At 47.6% G+C, this 27,705-nt stretch overlaps 1 protein-coding gene and 1 long non-coding RNA gene across 3 annotated transcripts in view; one reads left to right on the forward strand and one right to left on the reverse strand.

Annotated features, from left to right (window-relative positions):
- Positions 1 to 27,705, reverse strand: part of Hasp (Hig-anchoring scaffold protein) — an 865,621-nt gene that overhangs the window by 111,705 nt on the left and 726,211 nt on the right. The window lies entirely within an intron of this gene.
- LOC140219557 (uncharacterized) lies at positions 12,962 to 16,425 on the forward strand. Its single transcript, XR_011895897.1, has 2 exons — positions 12,962 to 13,487; positions 16,297 to 16,425. It is a non-coding gene; the product is annotated as an uncharacterized lncRNA (long non-coding RNA).

Genomic DNA, 27,705 nt, shown 5'->3' on the forward strand with positions numbered 1-27,705 from the left:
GTGGCGCATACCCACTATGGGGGATTGGCCAAGAAGCAGGTGGTTTTTTGTATGCTTAGAAGTAAAGCCCAACTAGATTTAAATAGTGGAGCGTGGGACTAGAACTGCAATTTAGACGCGTGATGAAAATATTGTTAAGAATTTTGATAAAATAAGTTAACGTAAATAAATGAAATAACCTTCGGACTAATCATAAAACTTCTTCTTCGTCAGCGTGTCACAATATATTCCGAGTCTGTATAGGTATTTCAATGAAGCAAGAAAGAAGTGCAGTAGTGGAAGATATATCAACGAAATCAAGATGTGGAAGGCGGCGCGAAGGGGTAGTCGCGATGGCGAGAGAGAGAGAGAACAACTTTATTAAAAATGCCTGCAGAATCGGTTAGGCTCCCTCCACGCACGGAGGACAAGCTTTTACCGCCACGCGGCCACTACGTCAGTCTCGTGCGTTGTGCTCCTCGAGGTCTTGGTTCCTCGCTACTTCCGCGGGTCCGAGAGGGCCGCCGCCCCCTTTCTGGGGGTGCTGCCCCCCTTCTCCTTGGTTTCGCGCGGTCGCTGCCTCTCTAGAGCTGCCGAGATCTGCTGGACGGCCTTGAGTTGTGTCTCTTGATCATAGGTCCTCTTTGCAGCCTCTAGCTGCGGCGGGATCGTCGTCTTCTCGCTGGCTTCTCGCGGATTTACGCTACAGTCCCAAAGGATGTGAGCCGTGGTGGCTCTCCTTCGCGCACAGTCTACACACGTCCCTCGCGTACATGCTCGGACAGACGTGCTTAGCTAGCACCGGGGTGAGCAGGGATCCCGTCTTTAACTGTCTGTATAACACTGCTCCTTCCGGGTAAGCCCCGGGTGAGGTGGCGGCATAGTCTGTCTGTTCAGTCTGTACCACTTCACTATTTCGCGGTGGCCACGGTTTATTTAGGCCGGCCAGCCATGGTGCCGGGATCTCGGGAGCGGCTGATACCGCGGCTGCCCAGGCCGAGCGCGCCAGCCTGTTCTCGCACTACCTGCTCGTGAGTCGTCTTCTTCTGCACCGGCTCTGGAGGCGATAGTCGAGCCGCCACAGGGCCCCCATCCTAGTGCGAAACACCATTGAAATACGTGTAAATGGCGCACGTTGTCTTGTGCGTTGTAACACGGAAAGCAGAATTAAGGCGTATTGGCCGGTTTTTGTCGTGTGTCGAGAGTTCAGGCCGTTGAAGGGAACAACGCTGAAGACGGTGTTGTCGAACGGCGTGTAACGGCGGAAGTAGCATCAGTAGTGTCGTTGGTAGCGGCAGTGGCAGTCATTGGTAGTGTCGGGTTTCGCAATCTGGGAGAGATGTACCAGGCAACACCGGCAGCGTAGGTTGCGAGCGAGGCGCAGCCACAGTGATGCCGCAGTGCGAAATAACGACCTGCCGCAGGTTCTCGCAGATGCCTGATCCTGTAGAAGTCGAAGCTCCGAAGGACGACCGCCTGGCAGCTTGTGACTTGCGTGGAGATAGTGCAAGTGTTGATCACTCACGTTGTTGACGTAGAAGTGATGCTAGAGCTCAAGAAATTAAATGGCGGAGCTACTCCAGCAAAACTCCGGTACGCCATGCATCCGCGGAAGGTGCGAGCGCATAACATCGGAAGGCTCGCTTGCTGCTTGCGGCGAAATCTCGAATGCCGATAGCATCAGGTTTGCGGTGGTTGCTGAAGGCATCGCGAAGGTTGTGCCTGTGTCGTCGCCGTTCCTGCGAGAGTGAAATTTGCGCCTAGTGGGGCCGGGACTACCTCTGAATCAGTGATGAGTGAGGTGCCCCAGAACGGAAAGCGGACAGCTTGCGGGAACGTACAAGAAACTAGAGCGACGGGCCGTAGAATAGTCGAAAGCGCTTACGTTTGGCCCAGTGAATTCCTTCAAAAGAGTCGTCGTGCAGCTGCCTTTGAGCTGGAGAGGGTCACGGACCAAGTAGAGGTTCGTCCTTCGGAGTCGAAGCTCCGAAGGACGACCGCCTGGCAGCTTGTGACTTGCGTGGAGATAGTGCAAGTGTTGATCACTCACGTTGTTGACGTAGAAGTGATGCTAGAGCTCAAGAAATTAAATGGCGGAGCTACTCCAGCAAAACGCCGGTAGGCCATGCATCCGCGGAAGCTGGCGCGTGCTGACGACGGGCACGGGTGGACGCAGGCGATGTGGGACGACAAGGCGCGGAATGATGCGATAGATGGCGAGAGCTGTTGTGACGGAGCGCCAGTTGGAGGCGACTGAGCGTTCGAGTTGACGTAGTGAGCTAGGAAGGCTGCCCGCAAGTCCTCGTAGAAGTCGGGGCAGGGGGGTACGGGGCAGGGCGACTGGCCACTCGAAGCACTTCGCGGGCTTCTTTCACGCTCGAAAAAGCCCTTTTATGTAGCACGTATTAAGCAACAGAAAGCTGTATCTGGAGTTTTTCACATTGCTCTACAATTTTCTCATTGACACTTTTAATCTAATTATAATATTTGAGTAGTTAATTAATTAATCAGTTCAGAGGAAGCTTAAGCTCGGGGGCTCCTATCTAAATACATGTAAAAGGAGAATTCGTTTTTCTCGGCAACCACTGCAGCAACTGTGACGACGTTTGTTGCATTTAAGAGAAAAACTTGCCATCTAGTGACTGTTGGTTTCGAATTTTTGATTTAGGTCGTCAATTTTTTATTAAACATTGGCAAAAATCGCAAATTTTCAGAAAACGAAACTATCAAGTTTACAACTCTGTAACTATGCAATGAAAAATCATATCACCATTCTGGGAACTGCATATAATAGTACATCTAAAGCGGACAAAATTGATATGTTACACATGAATCTAAAAAAATTCGGTAATATGAAAATAAAGCCTTTGCAGAGCGCTTGTACACAATGTAACGAATTCACGTAAGCTATAAATTGACATATATAATTTGTCCGCTTTGAATGATCTAATGGATGCCGTTTACAGAACCGCGATATTTGTTCTTTATGCAGAGCTATTAATTTGTAAACTTTCTGCTCCTATTTTTTTTAAGCTTTCGAATCTTCGAAATATTTTTTTTTTAAATTCATGCCATAAATCAAAATTCCGCTTCCAACAGTCACTAGAATTTAACTTTCTCTCTAAAATGCAACAAATTTCATTAAAATCGGTTCAGGGGTTATCTCAGAAAAACGTTTTTCCGTTTTACATGTATTTGAATAGACCGCGTCGGAGTTGGGCCCGAGCTAAAGCTTCTTCTTAAGTCTATGTATATAATTAGGCGCAATGCAAAAAATAATCTGCAGTGTCTCCCAGCGACGGCAAACAGCATTACCTTGGTTTGGTCCAGCTACGTGATACTTGCGCATTTTAAAAGTTTGGCTCAAGTTAGGTGAAACACCCTGTATACTGTGCCAATGACAGACAAGGACCATAGTGTATCGACACGGACAAATGCAAATTTTCAACTCAGTTAAAACTTGCGTTTGTACATTTCGACACACTATCACGCTTGTCTGGCGTTGGCGCAGTAGCTTTCATTAAGGAAAAAGATGACATGTCCGGTGCTAATGCACAGTTTCAGAATAACATTGGCCTCAAGCGGTGCTCAAGGAGAAAAAAAAGCCTCCAGTTTAGAATATTTTAATGCAGCGCGATCTATCGGAAACGCTATGTTGAAGGTGCTATGTTTGAAAGAATTAATCGAAATAAATTGTTCGAGCGACAACCTGCAAAAATACAGACGTAGGTTAGTCGCCCTTATATCTTATCTTCCTTAATTACAATTTCATAACTCCGAGTTAGAAATGAGAGATCGAGACAACACAGAAAACTAAGATGAAATATTTTACTCGGTGCAAATTAGTACACTTTTACCAACAACATAAGAAAGCATAGAGGGATGATATATGGCACGCATAACTGCGACGGGAGCGAAGCTTCGCGGGAACTGAGAAAGCGCCACTACATGAATACAGAACGGCGTTTTGTGAAAGGGAGAAAACTGATGATGATTGGGGAAGTTTTATGGCTCAAATAAGGACATCGGAGGTCAAAGAGCGTCAAAAGAGGGAGGAAAGAGGGAGACAGAGAGTTGGAAAGAGCATAGAAACGTACTTATTGCCACTTGTTGAGCTAGTTGATTGCTATTTATTGCGGTGTAATAGGACGTGAAACAAATTAAAGCAAGACCAGGATATGAAACAGAAGAGAGGAAATAAGAACTGCTGTTATTTACTATTCTGTCTTCAATTTGTTTCGCGTCCTATTACACCGCAATAGGCACGTACAGCCGGAGCGCACAGATCGTGCAGTGACCATATCATAGGAGTTTTCCAGCCACGCGACATCCAACGATGCAGATATCAGATCTGCGATGAAAAGTATGAATGCATATCTGAAATATCAGAATTTTAAAAGAACTTGACGCTGGATCTAGTTAGTTAATGATTATAGGAGTATGGCCCAGACTGGAAACAGAGACAAATAACCATGAAGTGGACGAGGACAAAGTTTGTCCAGAATTTTCCTCGTCCTCAACATTGGCTTCGACAAATGTCTTTAAATTCAGTTTCGTTTGAGTGACTGGCGTTAATTTTTCTTTCGCACAGCATTCCAATGTTCGTCTCTTTAGTGGCTTCATCAATTCTTATTAAGTGCTATATACCTTTCTATCTGAGCAATTGTTTCTCTGTATGAACACTCCCTGTTCTTGTAGAAGTTTTCTTTAAGGACGCCCTCAGACATCCGGAAAATCAGCTTAAAACGCCCGAGTGAATCGGAAAAGGGCACGCGGCTGCGCAGCGAGAGATAGATAGATAGATAGATTGATAGATAGATAGATAGATAGATAGATAGATAGATAGATAGATAGATAGATAGATAGATAGATAGATAGATAGATAGATAGATAGATAGATAGAGAGAGAGAGAGAGAGAGAGAGAGAGAGAGACGCCTCCAGTACGCCACGTGACAGTCGTCGTAGAAGACTTTCTGAGGTCTTTACAAGTCTTCTTTTTCAACACGGCATCTTTCTAGATACGCGCTCTTATACATACAATAAAGAGCAGCACTAAACCAGTTGGTGAAGCATTCTTTCAAGACTGTTTCGGCATGCTTGGTGGAAAGATTTTGGTTACAGGCGAAGAAACTGAAAGACAAAGTTTCCCTTAAATTTCGGGTCCAGATGGTAGCGTCACTAGGTCAGCTTGATGTCACTGACTTCAACGTATTTCCGCTTCTTTTGACGGTTTCTGCGCAGCAAATGTGCCCTAATCTCGCTAGGTTGAGTCTTCAGTTCCTTTAGAGTAGAATGTAAAGTTGTCTTATCGACGAACAGCTAATCACCCCTCCCCTCTTTCCCCCTTCCGCAGCAAATCCTCTATAAATTGGTGACGTCAGGACGTGTCTTTAGTTGTCGCGAATTTTCTGGTTTAGCAAGCTTCCGTTCATGATAAGAGTCGGTATTTAAGAAATTTTATTGCGAATGCAATTATATGGGTACTCCGAGCGCATTTTTGCCGTCGCCATCACGGTGAGATTCCGTATAAAGTCCAAGAACGATAACACCGTCGCCGCGCATCGTATGCTGTATGTGCGAGTGAAAGCACGCGAGGGAAGCCGACGATTGCGGCTCATTCTGGCGCGCGCGAAGGAAGAAAGCGGAGAGCAAACGCGCTGTGTTCCGTCGCTCGAAAGGCCATGGGGCGATGGGAGGGAGGGAGGGAGGGAGGAGGAGCGGTGTTGTGCTGCGGGATCAACTGCGCACTTCGCGACCGGGCGCATGGGGAACTGACGATGGTGGCTCAATCTCGCGCGCCGTATACGGAGCAAAGCGGGTAGGCAGCGCGAAAGGGAGGGGCGCGTCTTCGACTCTGTCAACAAGTGCGTACTTTGCACGACGGTTGCGCGCGGTCGCGCGCGCCGTATCTTGAAATGGACCTCAAGACGGCTTATACCTTTGTGCGCGCTGTGTTCTCGCAGCTACTGCGTTGTAGCGATAGACCGCACGAAAGTCGCTTCGCTCGCTGCTGCTGCCGCGCTTGCGCACATTAGCGTTTTCACAGCGAGTGTCATGCGTTTATGTTCGCTTGTGCGCGCTGACACCATGTTTGTTAATTCAGTTAGCAAGCGAATGTTTCCAAGTTTATATGGCCGATAAAATTACTATCCTACTTCGTATAGCTGTCTAATAATTTGCTATCGCAATTGGTGCTTCAACTTTCGGGAGAAACTGCGAGTATTGTTTTTGTGTGTGTTCTTCTTTAGTGTTGGCTTCAGCGAGCGTGGAACTCGATAACCGTGGTGTAGGCAACCCGGCTTAAAAGTAATCTTAAAAGTAAGTCATCTCTCTCTCTCTCTCTCTCTCTCTCTCTCTCTATATATATATATATATATATATATATATATATATATATATATATATATATATATATATATATATATATATATATATATATATCGCAAAGTGATCTTTGGAGTACGTGCCACCTGGGTCGCTCTCTGCCGCTACTCTGTCCGCATTGACGCCACTCCAACAACGGCAGCTTCAGCTTCACTATTCGGCACATGATTCCCCTTTGACTTCTCTGCAGTACACGTTCGTTTTTCGTATGTTTTACCACAAAGCCCGACATGCAGGGCGCGTTCCGAGGGGAGCGGGACGAGCCCTCGGAACCCCTCTCGCAGCGCGGCTGGGAGAGGGGTTAGGCAGATGCCGCTTTAGCGGACACATACCAATAAACGATGATACGTTCTTTTATTTAATGTGCTAATGACATGTTGAGTTGTTGGAAAATATCCATTAGAAGGTATACGGCAGTTCATGTTCATGACAGGGCAGAGAATGCATTTTCAGAGCGGGTCCAGGCAGCACGTATATTGCAAAGTTCGCCTCTCTTGCGGATTACCCAATTGCCATTGAAATAGAAAGGTTGAAAAATGCGTCAGTGAAACTTATCTTTGCCATCGACAGATCTAGTTTTCAATCGTACATTATAAATCATTACAGTCTAGTGTTGCCAACATTTTAGGAAGCGTGTCACTGAAGTGAGACAAAAAAAAAGTCACTAAAATTCTCGCTATATATTAGCATTCGAAAATGAACTATTCGGTATTTAAGAATATCAAAACTAACCAAATATTTCGCAACAACCGACTCTTCAAATCGCGTTACTGTTCTTCACCTGCTGAACGAAGTCTCGGAAATGATAATTATCAGAAGTAAAACAGCGACAAAGTTTTCAAAGCAATGCAGAAAAAAGAATCGGTAATGCAAGCTTTGTTTTCGGTTCTGCTGTGGAAGTGTGGCACTGATTAACATTCCTTGGGTTACATTTTGTACACATACATAAATACCTACGAATGCATGAACGCGGGAACTGCCGTCGCCTTAGCACAATTTGTCGTGCAACTCGCGCGTAATGCCAGAGTTTTCCTCCATTTCCCATTAGATTCTCATTTTTGCATTTCAATTAGAAACTACAAATAATTTATCCTATGCTTTCCGTTTGTTCATTATCTGTTGGTTTCATATGGTTCTGACTAACAAATACGTGCGAGCGTTCTTACAAAAACGGTACCCTTACAAAACCGGGCCCCTCGGTTCCCCTCCTTTTCGTGCAATACATGACAATCGGCTATATATATTGTGCTTGTGGCCTGCCAATTAGTCTTTCTTGCAGCCTAGTTATGCAGGAGTTTTATCTCTTACTTTACAACCAGTGATGTCTTTTTCTTGTAAAACACTCTGTATTGTGTCTAGGACACAGAAATACCTCCTTAGCGTTTTAATTTCCTTTTCCATAACTTCTGATATTCTTTCAACAACCATTTATTACGCATTTTTGAAAAGTTCGTCAGTTTCAAATGCCTGTCATTCTTGGAAAGCCTGTTTGGCACCACGCTTAAAGGTCTCAAGCGGCTATTCGTGTAATTCTTTTCATGACTGTTGTGAGCTTGTGTTTAAAACGATAATTGAGTGATAGACTGTCTATTCAGTGCAATCGTGTTCCTAAGTATGCTGATACAAATATTCCTGCTGTAAATATGTGCGTCTGCGTTTGTCTATTCGATATTTGATACTTACTATTCGTATTCGATTCGTATTTGAAAAAAGTCGATATTCGATCTCCTACCTTGAATAATTACATACTGTATTATGACAGCTCAAATTTTTCGTTATCCTCAGATTGGAAGGTTACAAATACAGCACGATTCAAAAGAACACAAGCAACGTTATTTTCCTGGCATGAAAATGCATTTATTCTGCATATTATGGCTACATATTTTGTGCTTCTCAACATTCGTGGTAGCATGAATAGATTATGTGGAACGCGCTTGGCCTCATGTTGTTAGCATGACAATGACAATTACCCGAGCTTTGTAGCGGTTAAATACCATATTTTTGCCCTTGATCTAGCTGAAAGCCGCCGTGAAGTACTGATTGGTCCGAAAGGCGTGAGAAACGGAAGCGATTTGTTCAGTTGAGCGTGAACGAGCTAAGCCGTTCCGATATTTAAGCCGTTTTTACGCAGTCCATATGCCTTATTCGTCTGCTGTGTTCTAAATCTGAACAGAAAATTTATTCCCCTTGGTTTTGGTAAATTAGTTTTCTGACACGCTAGCCAAGCGTCTACTAAACGGATGGATTTAGTGACACCGCTAAACCCCCAGCATTTAAACGCATTCAAATATGTTTTGTAAATAATAAAGAGACTTCAATTTTGTGACCACAATGTCAAGGCTATGATGGCCACTGTGCTGTGAAGCACAATCACAATGTGAAGGCTACCAATGTGAAGGAAGCCGTTGGTTAATCACGGTTACAGAGCCTATGCGTTGTACAGCGAGTTTCGCCACTTACATGCGGCTTTTGAATATCAAAGCGCGTTCTTGAAGGCCATTTTCCAAGCAATTTTTCTAACTTATTAAGTCGTTAAACTATCGCCGACTATTCTTCAAAGTCACTAAAAAGGTCGCTGATCGCTAAATGGCAAACTGTGCCATAAACAGGCAAAAAAATCACTAAATCTAGCGTCAGAATCGCTAAAATGACAACACTGACAAAATACCGGTAAATTATAAAAGCAAATTTGATTTTGTGTTTTCATAGACGGTTGGCTTAGACGGCCCCAACAAACGCGGGATGATGCAATGGATGGTAGATGAGACTTGTTTTGGACAGCCTAGCGATAACTTTCTCCGCAATGCAGACTTGCAAGGCACGCCCCGCAGGCGTCTCGCAGCGCAAAGTACGGGGTGACCCTTGGCTGCTTAGCGCGGCCGGCCGAGCGTCATCTGCTACAGCGCGTGGAGGCGAGGCCCGAAAGCAGGGGATACGTAATAAATAAATCGTACCTATGTGAGCCCAATTCTGAGAGAAAACTTGGCCTCAGCTGTTTTGTTATATTTGTGCAGCCGACAGTGCCCGCTTTCACAAGTGTATGTGCGTAGAGGGGGAGGGTGATGATAAATGGCTTATTTTTCCATTTCAATTCGGAGTGTTGGGGGAGGGGCACACACCCCTCCCCCCGAACCGGTAGATACACCTATGACAAGCACGGTGTGTGACAAGCGTGTGCAGGGAAATGTAAGTACATCTCACTCGACGACCACGAGCACTCGCTGTCAAAACGCTGACGTAGTGATGAGCGCCGCCAGCGAGAAGCGAACGCTTCGTGCTGCCTCAGTTTCACCGCGAGAGCAACTTTCAGGACCAAATAAGTGAAAGCAGTTTTAAAGTTCTGTGAGCCTCAATTGAACTATGGAGGTTCAATTGCATTGACAGGCCAAGTAGCCCGAATCAATGTCTAGATCAAGACTTGAAAGACTACTGCAGACTACTGCAGGTGGGGAAATTGCCAACTGTTACCGAGTAGACTCTGTATGCTATATAAATACCAGCGATGAGTGAGCTGAAGAACCAATGTGGCAGAGACTCCACGGGCAGCTGGTGGAGAGGCCACACCCCCATTACCAGAGCTTCAAGCCGCTTTCTGTAGACACGGGTGATCTTGGGTGGGATTGTAGGCGAATATATTCCCGGTTTTCAAAAGCGGTGGCGGCAAATGACCGGCTTTGCCCCCCCCCCCCCCCCCCCCAAGTCCTGAGAGAGGGGGGGAGCAAGTGCCCCCTTGCCCCCCCCCCCCCCCTCCGGTAGATACGCCTATGGAGAATACACAACGACAATTTATCACTACAGTCAAGCACTTCCGGCACACAGCAGGTGTCATCTGCTTGTGTTACAACGTTCTCCATGTTAACGCGGGCTGCGCGGTCAGTGCTGGTATCGAGCTCTTTTTTCGCGAGCACCATGGGTCGCCCTTCTTGCGTTGTGGGCTGCCAATCTAGCGATATGCGACATGTCAGGCTGCGACATCGTGTCCCTCTGCAAGGCAACATGCGAGTGGAGTGGATCCAGCGCATCGGGATGTCGGTATCTAACCGGCACCAGCATTCACGCGTTTGCGACCGTCACTTCACGCCCCCCGAATGATTACTACTACAATAGAGTTTAGAGTGTCCGGTATTCGCGAGTGGACTGGACGTTTTACAGGATGAGCGGAAGCGCAAACGTGAACGACCTGCCCAGTGCAGCCACCTGGTGGCACAGAACTCAACCAAACAGAGATAAGTAACTAATATAGCAGTAACCGAGTTGATTACAGTTTGCTGCAGGCTAGAGTAAATTTTCCGCACAAGTGTAATAAAGAACATGTCGTCTTTTACAGCTCATCTCTTAGGCCCCGTTCCTGCGGCGAGCGACGGCGAAACCGAGCAAGCGAGCGCCGCGAAGAACGAAAGCGAACGCAGGGCGCATCTGGAGATAGCGCAGGAGGAGGATGCGGCGAAACCATGGGGCGGAAAGCGGAGAAGCAGCGGTGGGGAGATGACGTGCGCATGCGCAGAGTTACCGGCGGCCTAGGCATCCGCAGCCGCGTGGGCAATCTCACCTGCGCTTCCGAGGGGGGGGGGGGGGCGCCATGAGGTGGGGAGGGCTACGCTCGTCTGCGGTGTCAGCTGCCGAGGACAGTTTGCGGTACCAGCGAGTGTACCAACGGTACCAACGGTACCAACGCCCCTTGCACGACTGCTCGTGCAAGGGGCGATGGCGAGCGGCTACTAGTAAGGCTCTATGTGACGCTCCCTTGGGTGTTGTCACATTGAAACTGGTAGCATGACTTCCCCGCGACGATGGGTCACTCGTCGTTGGCGGAACGATAGCGTGTGAAGAAAAGCGTAGTGCCGCGCAAGACGGGCTGTGGGGCGACGATGGCTACTACATGGCGCCAGAGTAGCGCACATCGTCTCTATGGAAACAAAGCGCTGCATGAGCGGAGGTCTGTCTGTGGCAGCTGCTGTGAATCGCACCCGTGCTTCACCCACGCGCCGCCTCTCGCAATCTCCCGATTAGCGAGGCAGATGCGCCACTCTTCGCTCCGTTTGGAACGTCCCGCACGAGACAGATTGTGCGCGCCAGCCAATATATCGCGAAATGAAAACACGTATACAGCTGCGCTGAAATTTAGCATTAGGTCGTATCGTAATCGCCGGTGAATTTTTTTGGTTTGCCCTTTTAGCGGTAACTGTATTTTTAAAAAAAAATCCTGTAGTATATAGCACAGAACAGTTCATTGAGCTGGATCAAATGAAAAGGCGGCCATTATTAGAGTCTAAATCAAAATACATAATTGCCTAACGAAAATTTGAGGACGCTTAAGCTTCGCCTTCAAGAGTGGAACGCGACAGCGTTCCCATAGACCCACCAAGGGGTGTAAGACAATGCGCTACGGCGCAGGGATCACTTACGAGGCGCCCCGCATCGGACTTTGCGCCCACCTATCACACGGAGAGCGTCGAGCAACGCAGCGTTCGGCGCGGCAACGAAACGTGCGCCTGAGCAAACGGAACGAACCAAAGAACTCGGTGTCTCGGAGGGGGAAACGATCTACGCCAGCCAAACGTCGTGATCGGCACGGGCAGAGAGATAGATAGATAGTAATCTAAAGAAAGGAACGGCGCTTGATTCTGCAACCCGCGTGGGAGCACGGCGAAGCGTCGTCAGGGGAGAGGGAGTCGGGGCCGCGACGCGCCTGGCACCGGTCCGCGCACAGCCCCAATGCGCGCATGGCGCGCCACCTGTCGGGGCAGCGCCGTACATTGAGAGGAGGGGGTCTTCTGTGTTTGCCGCAAGATGGCTCTGCGTGTGCGGTAAGCGCAGAAGAAATGTAGCGGAAACGTACTTCGCTACTCGTGTAAATGCGACTTCTGCAAGTTACATGCTCATAATTACCGATATACACCACAGTATAACTTTCTACGGCACGTTTTTAAGGCAACACCGCGTTCACTAGAAGCGCGTTTTTACCGCTTTCAAGCATCGAACTCGTGGCTCAGTGGTAGCGTCTCCGTCTCACACTCCGGAGACCCTGGTTGGATTCCCACCCAGCCCATTTTGGAAGTTGCTTTTTATTTATGAAGTGCCTGCCGTGATTTATCGCTCACGGCCAACGCTGCGGACGCCGACACCGACGACACCGGCTTTTCTGCGACACGAGCTCCTTAACGCTATCGCGTTAAAATCTCACTGAAGTTTTCAACTAAATACACACGTATTGCAATATACAAATTGAAGGCCGTGATTCCACAAGGCGCATTCACTTATAAATAATTGTCACACTAACAGCAGTTTTTAGATAAGCATTGCCAAATTTGCGGGAAAATGTATTGGCCTTCTACTTACTTTTTCAAATGTTTAAGATATTTTATACTTAGCTACAGCAATAGCTCTGTCTGCGCCACCAGGTTGCTATACAGTGCAGGCCGATCAGGCCGTTCACGTACGTCTACGCTAAAGCTCCTTTATCACAGCGGTATAGACGCAGGGTGGGGCTACAGTTTACGCCTCCACCCTTTGGTCAAACGCCCAGCTCGCCTGTGGTTACCGGAATACCGGACACGCTCGGCGCTGCGACAGAACGCTCGCTAGGGTGCTGAATGGTCTCTCTCTCGCCGCCGCTCCGCGTACGGAGCGGTGCGGCGCCGCACAACGTTACATCATAGAGAAAGGGAAAGAACAAGAGCGGACACTCGGCGAAAATTGGAAACAGGAAACACGTCACGCCATAGTATTAACACCGACGAATTGGGGCCGCGAGCATCGAAAAAAAGAAGAATGTTAAATGAGATTAACAGAAATTGTTTTATTTTTTTTTTATTCTTTCCCGGAAAAATTAAATATACCTGCGTATAAATTAAATTAAACTTTGCGGCTTACTTCCGTTGCCTAGCGACAGGCGAACCGGCGAATGACGAGCCAGATGTTTGCATCATTCGTCAGACACACCGCCGAATCATGGCCGAAGCGCGAGAGAGACCGGCCGCGCATCTGAACGTTGGACTGTTCGGGCACCCGTCTGCCTGTTTTTCTATCTTGGGATTTAGCCTGGTTTGGTGGCCTCCCGGCGAATTATTGCGTTCATTCGGAACTTCGACATGGCAGCACTGCACTATTGGACTACGGCAAGGTGAGAAATTTTGTTCGACAGTCTGCGACGCACTTCAAGCAATTAGGCTTACTGCCCGGCACCTAGGCTAGACTTGTGACGCAGTTAACGAAAAACAGCGTGGCCGTCGTGGAGCAGTTAATTTGAATTAATGAATCACACTGGGAGATGTTTGCGACGCTTCCTACAAGCCCCAATATTACTTTAACAAATTTCGGTAGTTTTTGGGCACGCTAGTCGCACAGGGTGCTGTGACGCAGTTTCGCGGGTAACACTGAACTTAGTGTCACACATTACTCCCCCCCCCCCCCCCCCCCCCTTCTTTGGCTTCTGGATTGGATTGGCGCGGCTCGCCACGTGCTTACGCGCGCTTTTCTGAGCGCAGATTGATGCGCGCCTGGTTTCTGCACTAAGCTTTTATACATTCGCTTTTTCGAGCGCAGATTGGTGTTCGTCTGGTTTGTGCACTGCGCTTTTATACGATCGCTTGTCGCTGCTTTCCTTTTCTCTGGCTTGATTCGGTGCGGCTTGGTGCAGGCGCACATACTTGGTGTGCGCCTGCTTTTTTGCGCTGGTCTTCGAACACATCGCTCGCTGCTCGCGCTTATATAAGTAAGTGCTGCGCCGCGAGCGTACCGTGTATGTAAGCGCGCCAGAAAACTGTGCTTTGTTTTCCATTACTTTGTCATGTACCTTACCACTGGGTAGCACCGAGCGATCGCTTCTAACAAACGCAGAAATGAGTCTTTGCAGCGCGTGTGGCCATTAATTGACTCCCACCACAGCCATGTGAGGTGCGACTCCAGCAGCGGTGCAGTTACCCTGCAGCCGGTGGAGAGGAGATGGCGCTTCAGTTCATTAACTTGCTATTTTTTGCGTGTGAACGCCCGTGATAGCTCGTGAGGTCGTGCGGGACGAGCTGCTGGCGCGACCGCCACTCGGTGGCCCCGAAGGAGTGTGCAAATTGATGAATGCCTCCTTCGCGGCAAGCGAAAACATAATCGAGGCCGCCTGATGACGGGCGACAAGGTTCCGCCGAGCCGGCAAAATCACGGCGGCATTGCAGATCTTGGACCATGGGTATTCGGCATGACCTGCGTGACCACCGGGCAGTTCTGACTATTCAAGGTCGACAGACGAGACGCGGCGACGCTAGGCCCCATTATTGCAGCCAACGTTGAACCGGGGACCACCATCCACACTGCAGTGATGAATGGGCCGCATACAACTGCATCCCGAACTTAGTGGATGCTAACGGAGTGAGCCTCAATCTGCAATGGGAAACTAAACCACAGCATGAAATTTGTGGACCCGATCACGGGCGTTCACACGCAAGAAATGGAAAGTTATTGGCATGCAGAAAGTGAAGCGCCACCTCCTCTCCGCCTGGAGTCGCACCTCACATGGCTGTGTTGGGTAGTCAATTAATGGCCACACGCGCTGCAAAGACTCATTTCTGCGTTTGTTAGAAGCGATCGCTCGGCGCTACTCAGTGTGAAGGTACATGACAAAGTAATGAAAAACAAAGCGCAGTGTTCTGACCCTTTGCTTTAGTATGAATGTTTCCCGGCATTGCTGCGCGCTTACGTACACGTTACGCCAGCGGCGCAGCATTTCCTTATGCGAGCAGCGAGCGATGTGTTCAAAGACCAGCGCAAGAAAGCAGGCGCACACCAAATATGCGCGCCTGCACCTAGCCGCGCCGAATCAAACCAGAGAAAAGGAAAGCAGCGACAAGCGATCGTATAAAAGCCTAGTGCAAAAACCAGGCGCACATTAATCTGCGCTCGGAAAAGCGCGCGCAAGCACGTAGCGAGCCGCGCCAATCCAATCCAGAAGCCAAAGAACAGGGGGGGGGGGGGGGTAATGTGTGACACTAAGCGCAGTGTTACCGTTTCGCGTGTACTGAATTTTACTGCGACAAGTTTTGGCGCTTTCTCTGACTGCCAACATTATTGAAACTAATTTCATTATTTTTTGGGCTACCTTTCGAGCGCAGTGGGCGCGCCTGGCGCTGCGACTCGGTTAGCGAAAATCAGATCGGCGGTAGTACGCGGTTTCGCGCCTAAATGCACTGACAAGTTCATGGCGCTTTTCTTTCTCTGACGCCCAACATTGTTGAAAATTATTTTCGATACTTTTATGTTATGAGGCCCGCTCGCCGTGCCTGTTGTGACGCAGCGAAAAGCAGCTCGGCCGTGGTGACAGTTAGTTTGGCGCGTACTGAATCTTACTGCGACAAGTTTGTGGCAATTTTTATGTCCCCGCAACAATTTAAGCCTTCTTTCGGTACCCACGCTTGTCGAAAACGCGACGAGCAATCGTCAAGAGTGACAACACGGGAGTGCGTTGCTTGCGCCTGCAGAACACACAAGAGATAAGCCAAGGAGCTCAAACGCCAGGAACTAGTGACTCGAAAATTCTGTCTTCTGGACGGCACTCACGCATTTTGTCTTGAGTGCGAGTAGAAGGAATTCTGCGAGCGTCCAGCATGCTCTGGTTGAGAGCCTGTGTTGTGGCCACCTCTGTGTATTCGTAGCGTACTATCGCGTCGGTTGTAGCCAAGTTCGCGAAACGCGCCGTTGCCCGCGCATTGGTGCTATTAAAGTGCAGGAAATAAGTATTGGGAAGAGGGGAATACTTGGAATTAGAATGTGTTTTTGGTATGTACGGTATTGCTTGCATGAGTCGGGTATTTTCTACGCCGTGTGTGTAAATACGAAATGCTTTTGTTTGTAATGCCGCCCACTCACCACTTTCGCACGCTTCGCCTCTACAGGCATTATTCTTACATGTTAACACCAAAATAACACTTGTAATTTTTTTTCAGCTCACGTCGTCTGGTGGATCTTCCTGCGGAAACTACTGCTGCTTACCTGGTGCCACGACGTTGGATGAATGCACAAAAAGCCCGCGACGAGCATTTACAAAGAATAAAATAAACGTAAATTTTTCCTCATTTCACAAGGTGTCTTGCGTCTTTATGAAATTGCACGTGGCACATATTCAATGGAGGCTTGTGAAGGTCGTTCGCAATCAATTTTACTTAGTAAAATGATTTGAAAATAAATGTTTAATAAATAAAAAATAAATATAGAAATAAATATTTGCTGCAAAAGCAAAAAAAAAAAAAAAACGGAGCCGGCGTGACGCGCACCAGCTAGTATTCAAAACGCGCGCGCACAAAACTGAAACCGGAAGTGTGCTTCAGGTTTTACACCCACGGCTTGGTGCGCTGCAGTCAATTCGGCCGCTGGGGTCTATGGGAGTGTCCGCTCTTGTTGTATTCCTTTCTCTATGGTTACATCATGACACAGAGCCAGTGAAGGCAGGCGCTTAGCCCCGGTTACTCGGCGAACGAGTTCAGGAGAAAAAGCATGGCTAGGGAGAAGGGTAACTTGTAATCTTCCGTAGCTTTCTTAATATCAGACGCTTCACTTAAATTGTGACGCGAATGCTCTTCTGTGGCTACACACTACGCGTCTACAAAATTTGCCCGAACTTTTTCAGTGACCCTTGAAACCTACATAGGCCGGGGATACCTAATCCTATACTAAAAGGGGGATAGCATGCAGTATGGGACGCCCTTGTAAATACCCGACCAGCGAGAATGGAAGGTGACTAAATGGGATCCAAAACCAGAGGATGCGCCCATCGCGCATTCATTACACATGATCGCGCAGCAGAAAATGAAAGCAGTAGAAATGTGCCGCGCACGAGAACAAGCACGAGTACAACTTCGAGAAATCCGAGCCAGAAGGGCCGACGCGACAGTCGCCGCAATAAAAGCGAGAGCAACGCCTTGCTCCAACTGTGGTCTTGAAAGGCACACAAATGGGAAATGTGCTGCTCATGGCAAACGCTGCAACAACTACGGTAGAAGCAATCATTTCGCTCGAATGTGCCGTCGGACACAACAAAGATCAAAGTCAGCGGCATGCGAAGTCAAACAGGTTGTTCTAGGAACTGAAGAATACTTCCTACACACGCTAGAAGCATATGCTATCGCCAGTGAGGACCGTTGGTCGGCGGAAATTATTATCGCAGGAGCGGCGGTTGACTGCAGAATCGACACGGGAGCCAACTGCTGCATCATGCCTGAGACGACGCTCCGAAACCTATCTACACAGTTGGCACAGCCATGCTCGACCACTTTGCGCGCCTTCCTCGGCCGCAAGCAAACAGCTATTCAGAAAATCACCTTGCCTACATCTTACAAGGCTCACAGTTGTCCAGCGGAATTTTTGATCGTACCCCAGGCCGTTCCAGTAACAATCAGCAGCAATATTGCAGAACGCTTGTGACTGATAATCCGCGTACGCTCAGTCGACGCGCGGCCAATGCAGGACCCAAGCACCGGATTTGATGATGTATTCCAACGCCTCGGAGAACTGAAGGGTGTTACGTACCACATTAAGCTCAAGCCAGGAGCACGAGGCAGCGTCAAGCCAGCCCAAAGGGTGGCGGTTGCTCTTCAAGAACGCGTGAAACAGGAACTCGATAAAATGGAGCGCGACCTCGTCATTGCAAAGGTAACTGAACCTACTGTCTGGTCAAGTCACATGGTCGTAGTGGTTAGAAACGACAAAGTACGCATTTGTTTAGATCCTTTGGATTTGAACAAGGCCTTACTGAGAGAGCACTATCATATGCCAACATTAGAAGATGTTCCGCGCCTGCATGGGGAAAAGTGCTTTTCAACTTTAGATGCGTCATCAGGGTTTTGGCAAATTAGGCTAGACTAAGAAAATTCATTAATATGCACTATGAGCACTCCCTATGGCCGCTACTAATTTCTGCGCATGCCCTTTGGGATTGCCTCTGCCCCGGAAGTTTTTCAACGGGCAATGCACCAAGTAGTAGAAGGCTTAAGTGGCGTCGCCGTTGTAATGGATGACATTCTAGTCTGGGGAAAGTCTCGAGAAGAGCATCACAATAACCTAGCAGCTGTACTTGTGCTCTGCAGGGAGCACAATCTAAAGCTAAATAAAAGAAAGTGCCATTTTTTGCAGCCGCAAGTTCGCTACATGGGACATATCCTCACACAAGGACTTTGCCTGGATCCCGGGAGAGTGGAAGACATTTTGCAAGTACCGCCACCGAAAAATTGTAAGGAGCTGCAAGTTTTTCTTGGGATGATTAACTTCGTGGCGCGCTTCATCCCCAACATGTCTTCCCTGTCCGCGCCCCTCCGGGAACTATTGAAAAAGAACACGGTATGGCTCTGGACAGAAGAAACTGAAGAAAGCTTCCAAGGCCTTCGCGCCTGTCTAACAAAGGCACCTGTTCTCGCCTATTGCGAGAAAGGAATACCGCTGACGTTGTCGGTAGATGCAAGCCAGAAAGGGGTCGGGGCAGTTCTTTTGCAAAACGGACACCCAATCGCCTACTCATCACGGTCGCTTACCGAAGCGCAAAAGAAATATGCGCAAATCGAGAAAGAAATGCTAGCTATTGTTCACGGGTGCGCAAGGTTTTAAGACTACTGGCTAGGGAAGCCAGAGGTCATCATCGAATCTGATCATCGCCCCCTAGAGTCAATATTTAAGAAACAGCTGTGCGAGTGCCCGTTACGCTTGCAGCGTATGAGACTCGCTCTTCAGAGGTTCCCTATAAGAGTGACCTACAAGCCAGGAAAAGAACTGTTCCTAGCGGATGCACTGTCACGCTTTCCCAACAAGACGGAGCTGAAGGAAGAATCGATGGATTTTCAAGTACATGCTATTTCTTCGCTTCCAGTCTCCGATCGGCAACTGCAGGGAATCCGTGAATATCTACTGAAAGATGCAACAATGACTGAATTGTGTAGCTACGCAAGCAACGAATGGCCCGAGAGCAAGGAACAGGTATCCGAGGCCGTACGCGCGTACTGGAATTACCGCGACGAACTACATGTCGAAGACGGTCTCCTCCTAAGAAGTAACAAACTCGTCATTCCCCCCAAAAAACGACAAGAGGTACTTCATCTACTCCACGCGGCAAACGGGAGTGAAGAAAAAATGAAGGCAAGAGCCAAAGAAGTAATGTACTGGCCTGGCATGTCGGCGGATATTGCAGCTCTCGCGAAGACGTGCCTACTTTGTCAAATGTACAAGAACAGGAACGCCAGGTTACCCATGCTTAGTCACGACATACTTACTCTGCCGTGGCAAGTAGTCGGAGTCGACCTTTTCTACCACGAGAGCGATGAGTACCTTGTTATGGTAGATTTCTATTCTTTTTTTTCGAGATCAAGCAGATGCGTCGAACAACAGCAGAAGCAGTGACAAACGTGTGCATGTAGATTTTCGTCACTCATGGCATCCCAGCAAAAATATGCAGTGATAATGGCCCCCCGTTCAATTTTGCGTGCTTCCACGTTTTTTCCACACAGTTGGGCATCGTTCGCGAGTCTTCCAGTGCGCATTACCCTCGCGGTAACGGCATGGCTGAAAGGGCCGTTCAAGAAGCAAGGAAACTGCTCAAGAAGTGCCGGTGTGGAACGCTGGAGTTCTACAGTGCCTTGCTAGAATGGAGGAACATGCCAAGGGACGACCGCCTGAAGTCGCCCGCACAACGACTCATGGGACGTCAGACGAGGACTAAACTGCCTGTACTTGACTGCCACCTCGAACCACAAACCATGCCAACCGAAATTGTCCGAAAGCGACTCGACGAAATAAGGCGCAAACAACGTGTATCCTACAACAGAAGAATGCGAAGTCTACCGGATATTCACAGGGGCTCCACCGTGACTGTTTATGATACGACACACAGGACATGGGCACCAGCAGTTGTCATAGGCCCGGCAAGTACACCGCGCTCTTATGTCGTTGCGACAGAGAATGGGCAGCATCTAAGACGCACAAGGGAGCACCTGAGATCAACAGAAGGACAAGCTTTCCCCCAGCAGAACGAGTGTACGATAGCGACCCCTCAGTCCTCCCCTCAGCCGAGCAACAAGCGGCTCAAGAGGCGCTCCGTAGAAGCACACGACAGCGTAGAGCCGCAACGGTATCTTCTCCCGAAACGCCACACATAGACAGTTCAGTGAAAGCTGTGCAAATTGAATTATTAGTTGGTTGTGCAATCTTCCGTACAATCTCGCTTTCTTTTTCTTTTTTTTTCCTCAAAGGAAGGAAGATGTGACCAGTGGCTACGTCATCAAGAATATTTTGATACGTATGTGCAAGCCTGGTCTGCCTGAGTATAAACACACATGCTTCTCGCAATAACGCACTTTCGTTTCCTGCTGCTAGGCTGTCTACACGGGGGTGAAGAAAAAATGAACGCAAGAGCCAAACAAATAATGCATTTGCCTGGCATATCGGCGGATATTGCAGCTCTCGCGAAGACGTGCCTACTTTGTTAAAGGTACAAGAACAGGAACGCCAGGTTACCCATGCTTAGTCACGACATACCTACTTTGCCGTGGCAAGTAGTCGGAGTCGACCTTTTCTACCACAAGAGCGATGAGTACCTTGTTATGGTAGATTTCTGTTCTTTTCTTTTTTTTCGAGATGAAGCAGGTGCATGTCTACATCATGATGCATCAAGCATAGACGTGTCTACATCATGATGCACCAAGCAGAGACATGTCTACAGACATGTCTATTTTACGCGCGTCTTACGAGAACCCTGCGTAGTATCCGAAAGCTTAGCTAAACTTATCCGAGGCTCCTGTTCTCGCTCCAAGTTTAACTACGTTGTTTTTGCTTACTTTTTATGTTTGTCGCTGTACAAGTACGTAAAGCTCCCGCGGCACACGTATATTTTTTTTCTCGATCAAGCTTCACAATCATATTGGTGTCTGATCGCATCAATCAAGTTTCAGTAAGAATAAAAAGCGCGCATATAACTTCGCGCGCTTCAGCAAATATGGTCAGCTTGCTAAGCTGCATGCATTTAGTAATTACGCAGCAGGTACTCTCGGAGTAATGCGAAGCAATGACGAAGAAACACATGGCATTCGCATGACTTGCTCTTTCTCGTGCATGCGCAGATACGAGTGAAATATCTCGAGCGATGCATCCACTTGTGCGCCATTTTTTCTGAGAGCGACACTACGCGTGCTTAAACAGCGCAGAAGTGAACGTCCGCTTGTTTGATTCGCTTGAGTTTTTTTTCCGCACCACTAATCACGAAAGCAGCTGCGCGTAGAACGCAAGACGAAGGAAGAGAGTGAGGGAAGGTGGGAGTAAAGACTGACCAGCTGAAGCTTTTGATTACCTTGACAACGGCCGGTACGCGGAAAGCTGTACCCCGGCTTCATGCGCCCGACATCAGTTAGAATATGCGACAGTGAGATGGAATTTTTCCGACCTCCAGCAGTATATACTGTTCCGCCCCCCCCCCCCCCCCAAATGTCTTCCTGCTATTTTTTTATATATTGCAGCTGTTGCAGTATACGACGGCGAATAACACGAAAGATGGAGGCGGAAGGAGTGAGTGGGTGCATATTAAAGAAAGAAAAAAAAAAAGCTACGCCTTATGACATTTTCAGATGGTCGCTGTGACCATTCGAATCCGAGCGGACCGATTCCGGAGGCAACTCTGGATCACCCAAGCAGGAAATATCTTTCGCTAGCCGAGCAGCCGGCTTTTTGTCGAAGCAGTGAGAAAGAGAAAGGTGAGGGGGAACTTCCGGGTAACATGGCCGCGGCCGCCGCCGATGATAGAATAGAACAAGTCACGAGGGATTCTTTCTCGTATTTTCCCGACCTAAAACGTCCCCGAGGAGAAATCTGGGGACTTTTTCTTCTCAATATCTGCGTTTGCATATGTACCACGGAGTACGGCGCGCTTTGGTCTGTTTAAACACTGCATCGTTTAAACGTCCGTCCAAGCGGGATCATAGCGGCCGGCACAGAGTATACGTAACTGCGAAGCGGCACCTTTTCTTCGTCGGCGGTTGGTCCTGGTCACTGGGGCGGACGTAACGTAAGATTTGCCGCTTCGCAGTGCGCCTTCGGTGCTCTGCCAGTGCCAGGCTTGTCGGTCGACAGGAGCCGGTCTTTACAGTACGTGCCACATGGGCCCGCTTTGCCTATACTCCGCTCAGCCATGAACATGAACTTCAGTATAACTCGCAGACGGATATCCTACAATGAAATTAATTCGAAGTAACAACGTGTCATTATTCATTGCTCTGCTCCCGCCAAAGTGGCATCTACCTTCGCCAGTACAACCACGGGAAAGGGCCGGGCCACGTGACGGCAAAGTGGCCAGATGCAGTCTCGGCTGCGCCCCGACCGCAATACTGGGAGAGCCTCTCGATGGCTCCGAATTGGACGATCAATGTTTAAAATGGTCCAGATACCTCTTATGTCACAGCGGGGAAAGCGTAAAGCTTGTCAGTAAAATTGTATTTCTGCCATTTAATTCTGCGGCGGTTTGCGGATTTAGAACAGTTTAAAATATTTAATAAGAAACAATGAGAAATTATTCCATGGTGTAAAATTTCTGCACCGCAAAGCACTGAAGGGCGGAAAGAAAGGTAAAAAAAAGGACAAAGGAAGAAGCATTGTAAGAGGATAACACGAGCGGTCATGTTGTCCTCTTGCAATCCTCCTTCCTTCGTCCTCTTTTGACCTTTCTTTCGGCCATTAGTGCTTCGCGCTGCAGAAATTTTACACCATGGGCCTAAACCAACTCGCCCACGTCGATATTTTTATTAAGGAATTATTCGGCAGAATATGCGTGAAGGTAGGAAAGAAAAAAAAAAAAACACCAGCGACGCGTAAGAATTACGGTATCTTACTAACGATCGCCTGATTCAAGTAGACGTAGAGAAAGGAAGCTCTTTTATGAAATGCAGAGACTTTTGTCGCACGTGTGTATAGTCGCCTACATGCTACGCTGCATGAGGGAGGCGATGAGCGATTGAAAGGCCCTCATAGAGAGATAGAGGGCGGAAGAAGAAAGGTGTGAAAACGATGGACTTGATATTTACATGCAAAATGATGTTCAATGTGTTACATTCAAAGTGAAGGCGATCTCAAAATGAAGTTTGGCCATTCCAATGTGCATATACCGGGGGTTTCAGCGAACACTTTCAAAAATTTTAAAGAATTGCCTGTGGCAGATACGACAATTATGGTCCGTGAGCTGGTCTACTCGAAGAGACGGACATTACTTGCACAAAAAAATTGAAATGCATATTCGACTAATTAACAAAAAATCACTAATGATGTTTTTTACTAATTACCTTACGGCGCATATCACAATTTACAGATTCTATCCGGGGATCTCGCAAGGCGGATCCACTAGGAACGAATTCTCAGGATGGCACCAGTTTCGATATATTAACTCGCGAACTTTGCGGAGAAATGCATTGGCGTTCCAGCTACTGTTATGCTTCAATGCATAAAACGACGTTTTGTTAAGAAAGTAAGTGGAACGATGGTGCATTTTTACCGCAAGTTTGACGGCGCATATCTCGTAAATGTTATCATCCACACAATTATTATTTTCAAATGAATATGCCTGGTAGTCTCGCTCGCTACAATATGTAAACTGCAATATGTGTCATAAAGTAATTAGTTAAAACTTAATTAGTCAATTTTTGTTAATTCGTCGATTATGTATTTCAATTTCTTGTGCAAGTAATGTCCGCCTCTTCCAGTAGAGCAGCCCATGGCCGAGATGTGCTAACTGCCACAGGCAACTAAAAAAAAGTGAGTGTTCGCTGATCGACACGATCGTATGTATCATTTCTTAAAGCTTCTCAAGCAAGGCAACATCCCAACAGAAGCAAACAACAAGCTTAAAGCATGCCGCTGAACGGCGCTGTAGCGTCAAACTATTTCATTAGTTTGGAAGTGACTAGTTTTGAAGGAGTCGTTTTGAAGTGAGGGAAGCTCACAGTAAAGTTGATTATGAAGAACGACTGAGAAATATGGAAGAAAGTAAATGGGCTGGGAGAGTGTTCAGGTATCTGTACAGCAAAAACATTGATTCACAGTGGAGGAAAAGAACTAGAAAGCTTACCAGCAAGTATACGGCCTGTAGGGTGGGCAACACAGCAACAAAGAACGTCAAGCGGAAAGTCAGAGAGGCTGAAATAATTTTATGGGTGGCGGCAGTGGAAAAGAAACCTGCCATGAGTAACTACTTCAGAGAAAACAAACGAAATCAGGACAGAAACAATTTCATCATCATCATCATCAGCCTAGTTACGCCCACTGCAGGGCAAAGGCCTCTCCCATACTTCTCCAACTACCCCGGTCATGTACTAATTGTGGCCATGTTGTCCCTGCAAACGTCTTAATGTCATCTGCCCACCTAACTCTCTGCCGCCCCCTGCTACGCTTCCCTTCTCTTGGAATCCAGTCCGTAGCTCTTAGTGACCATCGGTTATCTTCCCTCCTCATTACATGTCCGGCCCATGCCCATTTCTTTTTCTTGATTTCAACTAAGATGTCGTTTACCCGCGTTTGTTGCCTCACCCAATCTGCTCTTTTCTTATCCCTTAACGTTACACCCATCATTCTTCTTTCCATAGCTCGTTGCGTCGTTCTCAATTTCAGCAGAACCCTTTTCGTAAGCCTCCAGGTTTCTGCCCCATATGTGAGTACTGGTAACACACAGCTGTTGTACACTTTCCTTTTGAGGGATAGTGGCAACCTACTGTTCATGATTTGAGAATGCCTGCCAAACGCACCCCAACCCATTCTTATTCTTCTGGTTATTTCAGTCTCATGATCCGGATCCGTGGTCACTACCTGCCCTAAGTAGATGTATTCCCTTACCACTTCCAGTGTTTCGCTACCTATCGTAAACTGCTGTTCTCTTCCGAGACTGTTAAACAGTATTTTAGTTTTCTGCAGATTAATTTTCAGACCCACCCTTCTGCTTTGCCTCTCCAGGTCAGTGAGCATGCATTGCAATTGGTCTCCTGAGTTACTAAGCAAGGCAATATCATCAGCGAATCGCAAGTTGCTAAGGTATTCTCCATCGACTTTTATCCCCAATTCTTCCCACTCCAGGCCTCTGAATACCTCCTGTAAACATGCTGTGAATAGCATTGGAGATATCGTATCTCCCTGTCTGACGCCTTTCTTTATAGGGATTTTGTTGCTTTCTTTGTGGAGGACTACGGTGGCTGTGGAGCCGCTATAGATATCTTCCAGTATTTTTACATATGGCTCATCTACACCCTGATTCCGTAATGCCTCCATGACTGCTGAGGTTTCGACTGAATCAAACGCTTTCTCGTAATCAATGAAAGCTATATATAAGGGTTGGTTATATTCTGCACATTTCTCTATCACTTGATTGATAGTGTGAATATGGTCTATTGTTGAGTAGCCTTTACGGAATCCTGCCTGGTCCTTTGGCTGACAGAAGTCTAAGGTGTTCCTGATTCTATTTGCGATTACCTTAGTAAATACTTTGTAGGCAACGGACAGTAAGCTGATCGGTCTATAATTTTTCAAGTCTTTGGCGTCCCCTTTCTTATGGATTAGGATTATGTTAGCGTTCTTCCAAGATTCCGGTACGCTCGAGGTTATGAGGCATTGCGTATACAGGGTGGCCAGTTTCTCTAGAACAATCTGACCACCATCCTTCAACAAATCTGCTGTTACCTGATCCTCCCCAGCTGCCTTCCCCTTTTGCATAGCTCCTAAGGCTTTCTTTACTTCTTCTGGCGTTACCTGTGGGATTTCGAATTCCTCTAGGCTATTCTCTCTTCCACTATCGTCGTGGGTGCCACTGGTACTGTATAAATCTCTATAGAACTCCTCAGCCACTTGAACTATCTCGTCCATATTAGTAACGATATTGCCGGCTTTGTCTCTTAACGCACACATCTGATTCTTGCCTATTCCTAGTTTCTTCTTCACTGTTTTTAGGCTTCCTCCGTTCCTGAGAGCCTGTTCAATTCTATCCATATTATAGTTCCTGATGTCCGCTGTCTTACGCTTGTTGATTAACTTAGAAAGTTCTGCCAGTTCTATTCTAGCTGTAGGATTAGAGGCTTTCATACATTGGCGTTTCTTGATCAGATCTTTCGTCTCCTGCGATAGCTTACTGGTTTCCTGTCTAACGGCGTTACCACCGACTTCTATTGCGCACTCCTTAATGATGCCCATGAGATTGTCGTTCATTGCTTCAACACTAAGGTCCTCTTCCTGAGTTAAAGCCGAATACCTGTTCTGTAGTTTGATCCGGAATTCCTCTAGTTTCCCTCTTACCGCTAACTCATTGATTGGCTTCTTGTGTACCAGTTTCTTTCGTTCCCTCCTCAAGTCTAGGCTAATTCGAGTTCTTACCATCCTGTGGTCACTGCAGCGTACCTTGCCGAGCACGTCTACATCTTGAATGATGCCAGGGTTCGCGCAGAGTATGAAGTCGATTTCATTTCTAGTCTCACCATTCGGGCTCCTCCACGTCCACTTTCGGCTAACCCGCTTGCGGAAAAAGGTATTCATTATACGCATATTATTCTGTTCTGCAAACTCTACTAATAATTCTCCTCTGCTATTCCTAGAGCCTATGCCACATTCCCCCACTGACTTGTCTCCAGCCTGCTTCTCGCCTACCCTGGCATTGAAGTCGCCCATCAGTATAGTGTATTTTGTTTTGACTTTACCCATCGCCGATTCTACGTCTTCATAAAAGCTTTCGACTTCCTGGTCATCATGACTAGATGTAGGAGCGTAGACTTGAACAACCTTCATTTTGTACCTCTTATTAAGTTTCACAACAAGACATGCCACCCTCTCGTTAATGCTATAGAATTCCTGTATGTTACCAGCTATTTCCTTATTAATCAGGAATCCGACTCCTAGTTCTCGTCTCTCCGCTAAGCCCCGGTAGCACAGTACATGCCCGCTTTTTAGCACTGTATATGCTTCTTTTGTCCTCCTAACCTCACTGAGCCCTATTATATCCCATTTACTACCCTCTAGTTCCTCCAATAACACTGCTAGACTCGCCTCACTAGATAGCGTTCTAACGTTAAACGTTGCCAGGTTCAGATTCCAATGGCGGCCTGTCCGGAGCCAGGTATTCTTAGCACCCTCTGCAGCGTCACAGATCTGACCGCCGCCGTGGTCAGTTGCTTCGCGGCTGCTGGGGACTGAGGGCCGGGGTTTGATTGTTGTATTCATATAGGAGGTTGTGGCCAAGTACTGCACCAGGGTGGCCAATCCTGCTCTGGTGAGAGAGTGCGTTACCGGTTCTGGTCACCGGGATCAGGCCGCACTCCAGGCCTGTTTGTGCAATTTTCTCAACACACGTTTTTTTTTTTGTATTT

Source organism: Dermacentor andersoni, chromosome 1 (assembly GCF_023375885.2).
Source record: "Dermacentor andersoni chromosome 1, qqDerAnde1_hic_scaffold, whole genome shotgun sequence".
NCBI classification, from domain to species: domain Eukaryota; kingdom Metazoa; phylum Arthropoda; class Arachnida; order Ixodida; family Ixodidae; genus Dermacentor; species Dermacentor andersoni.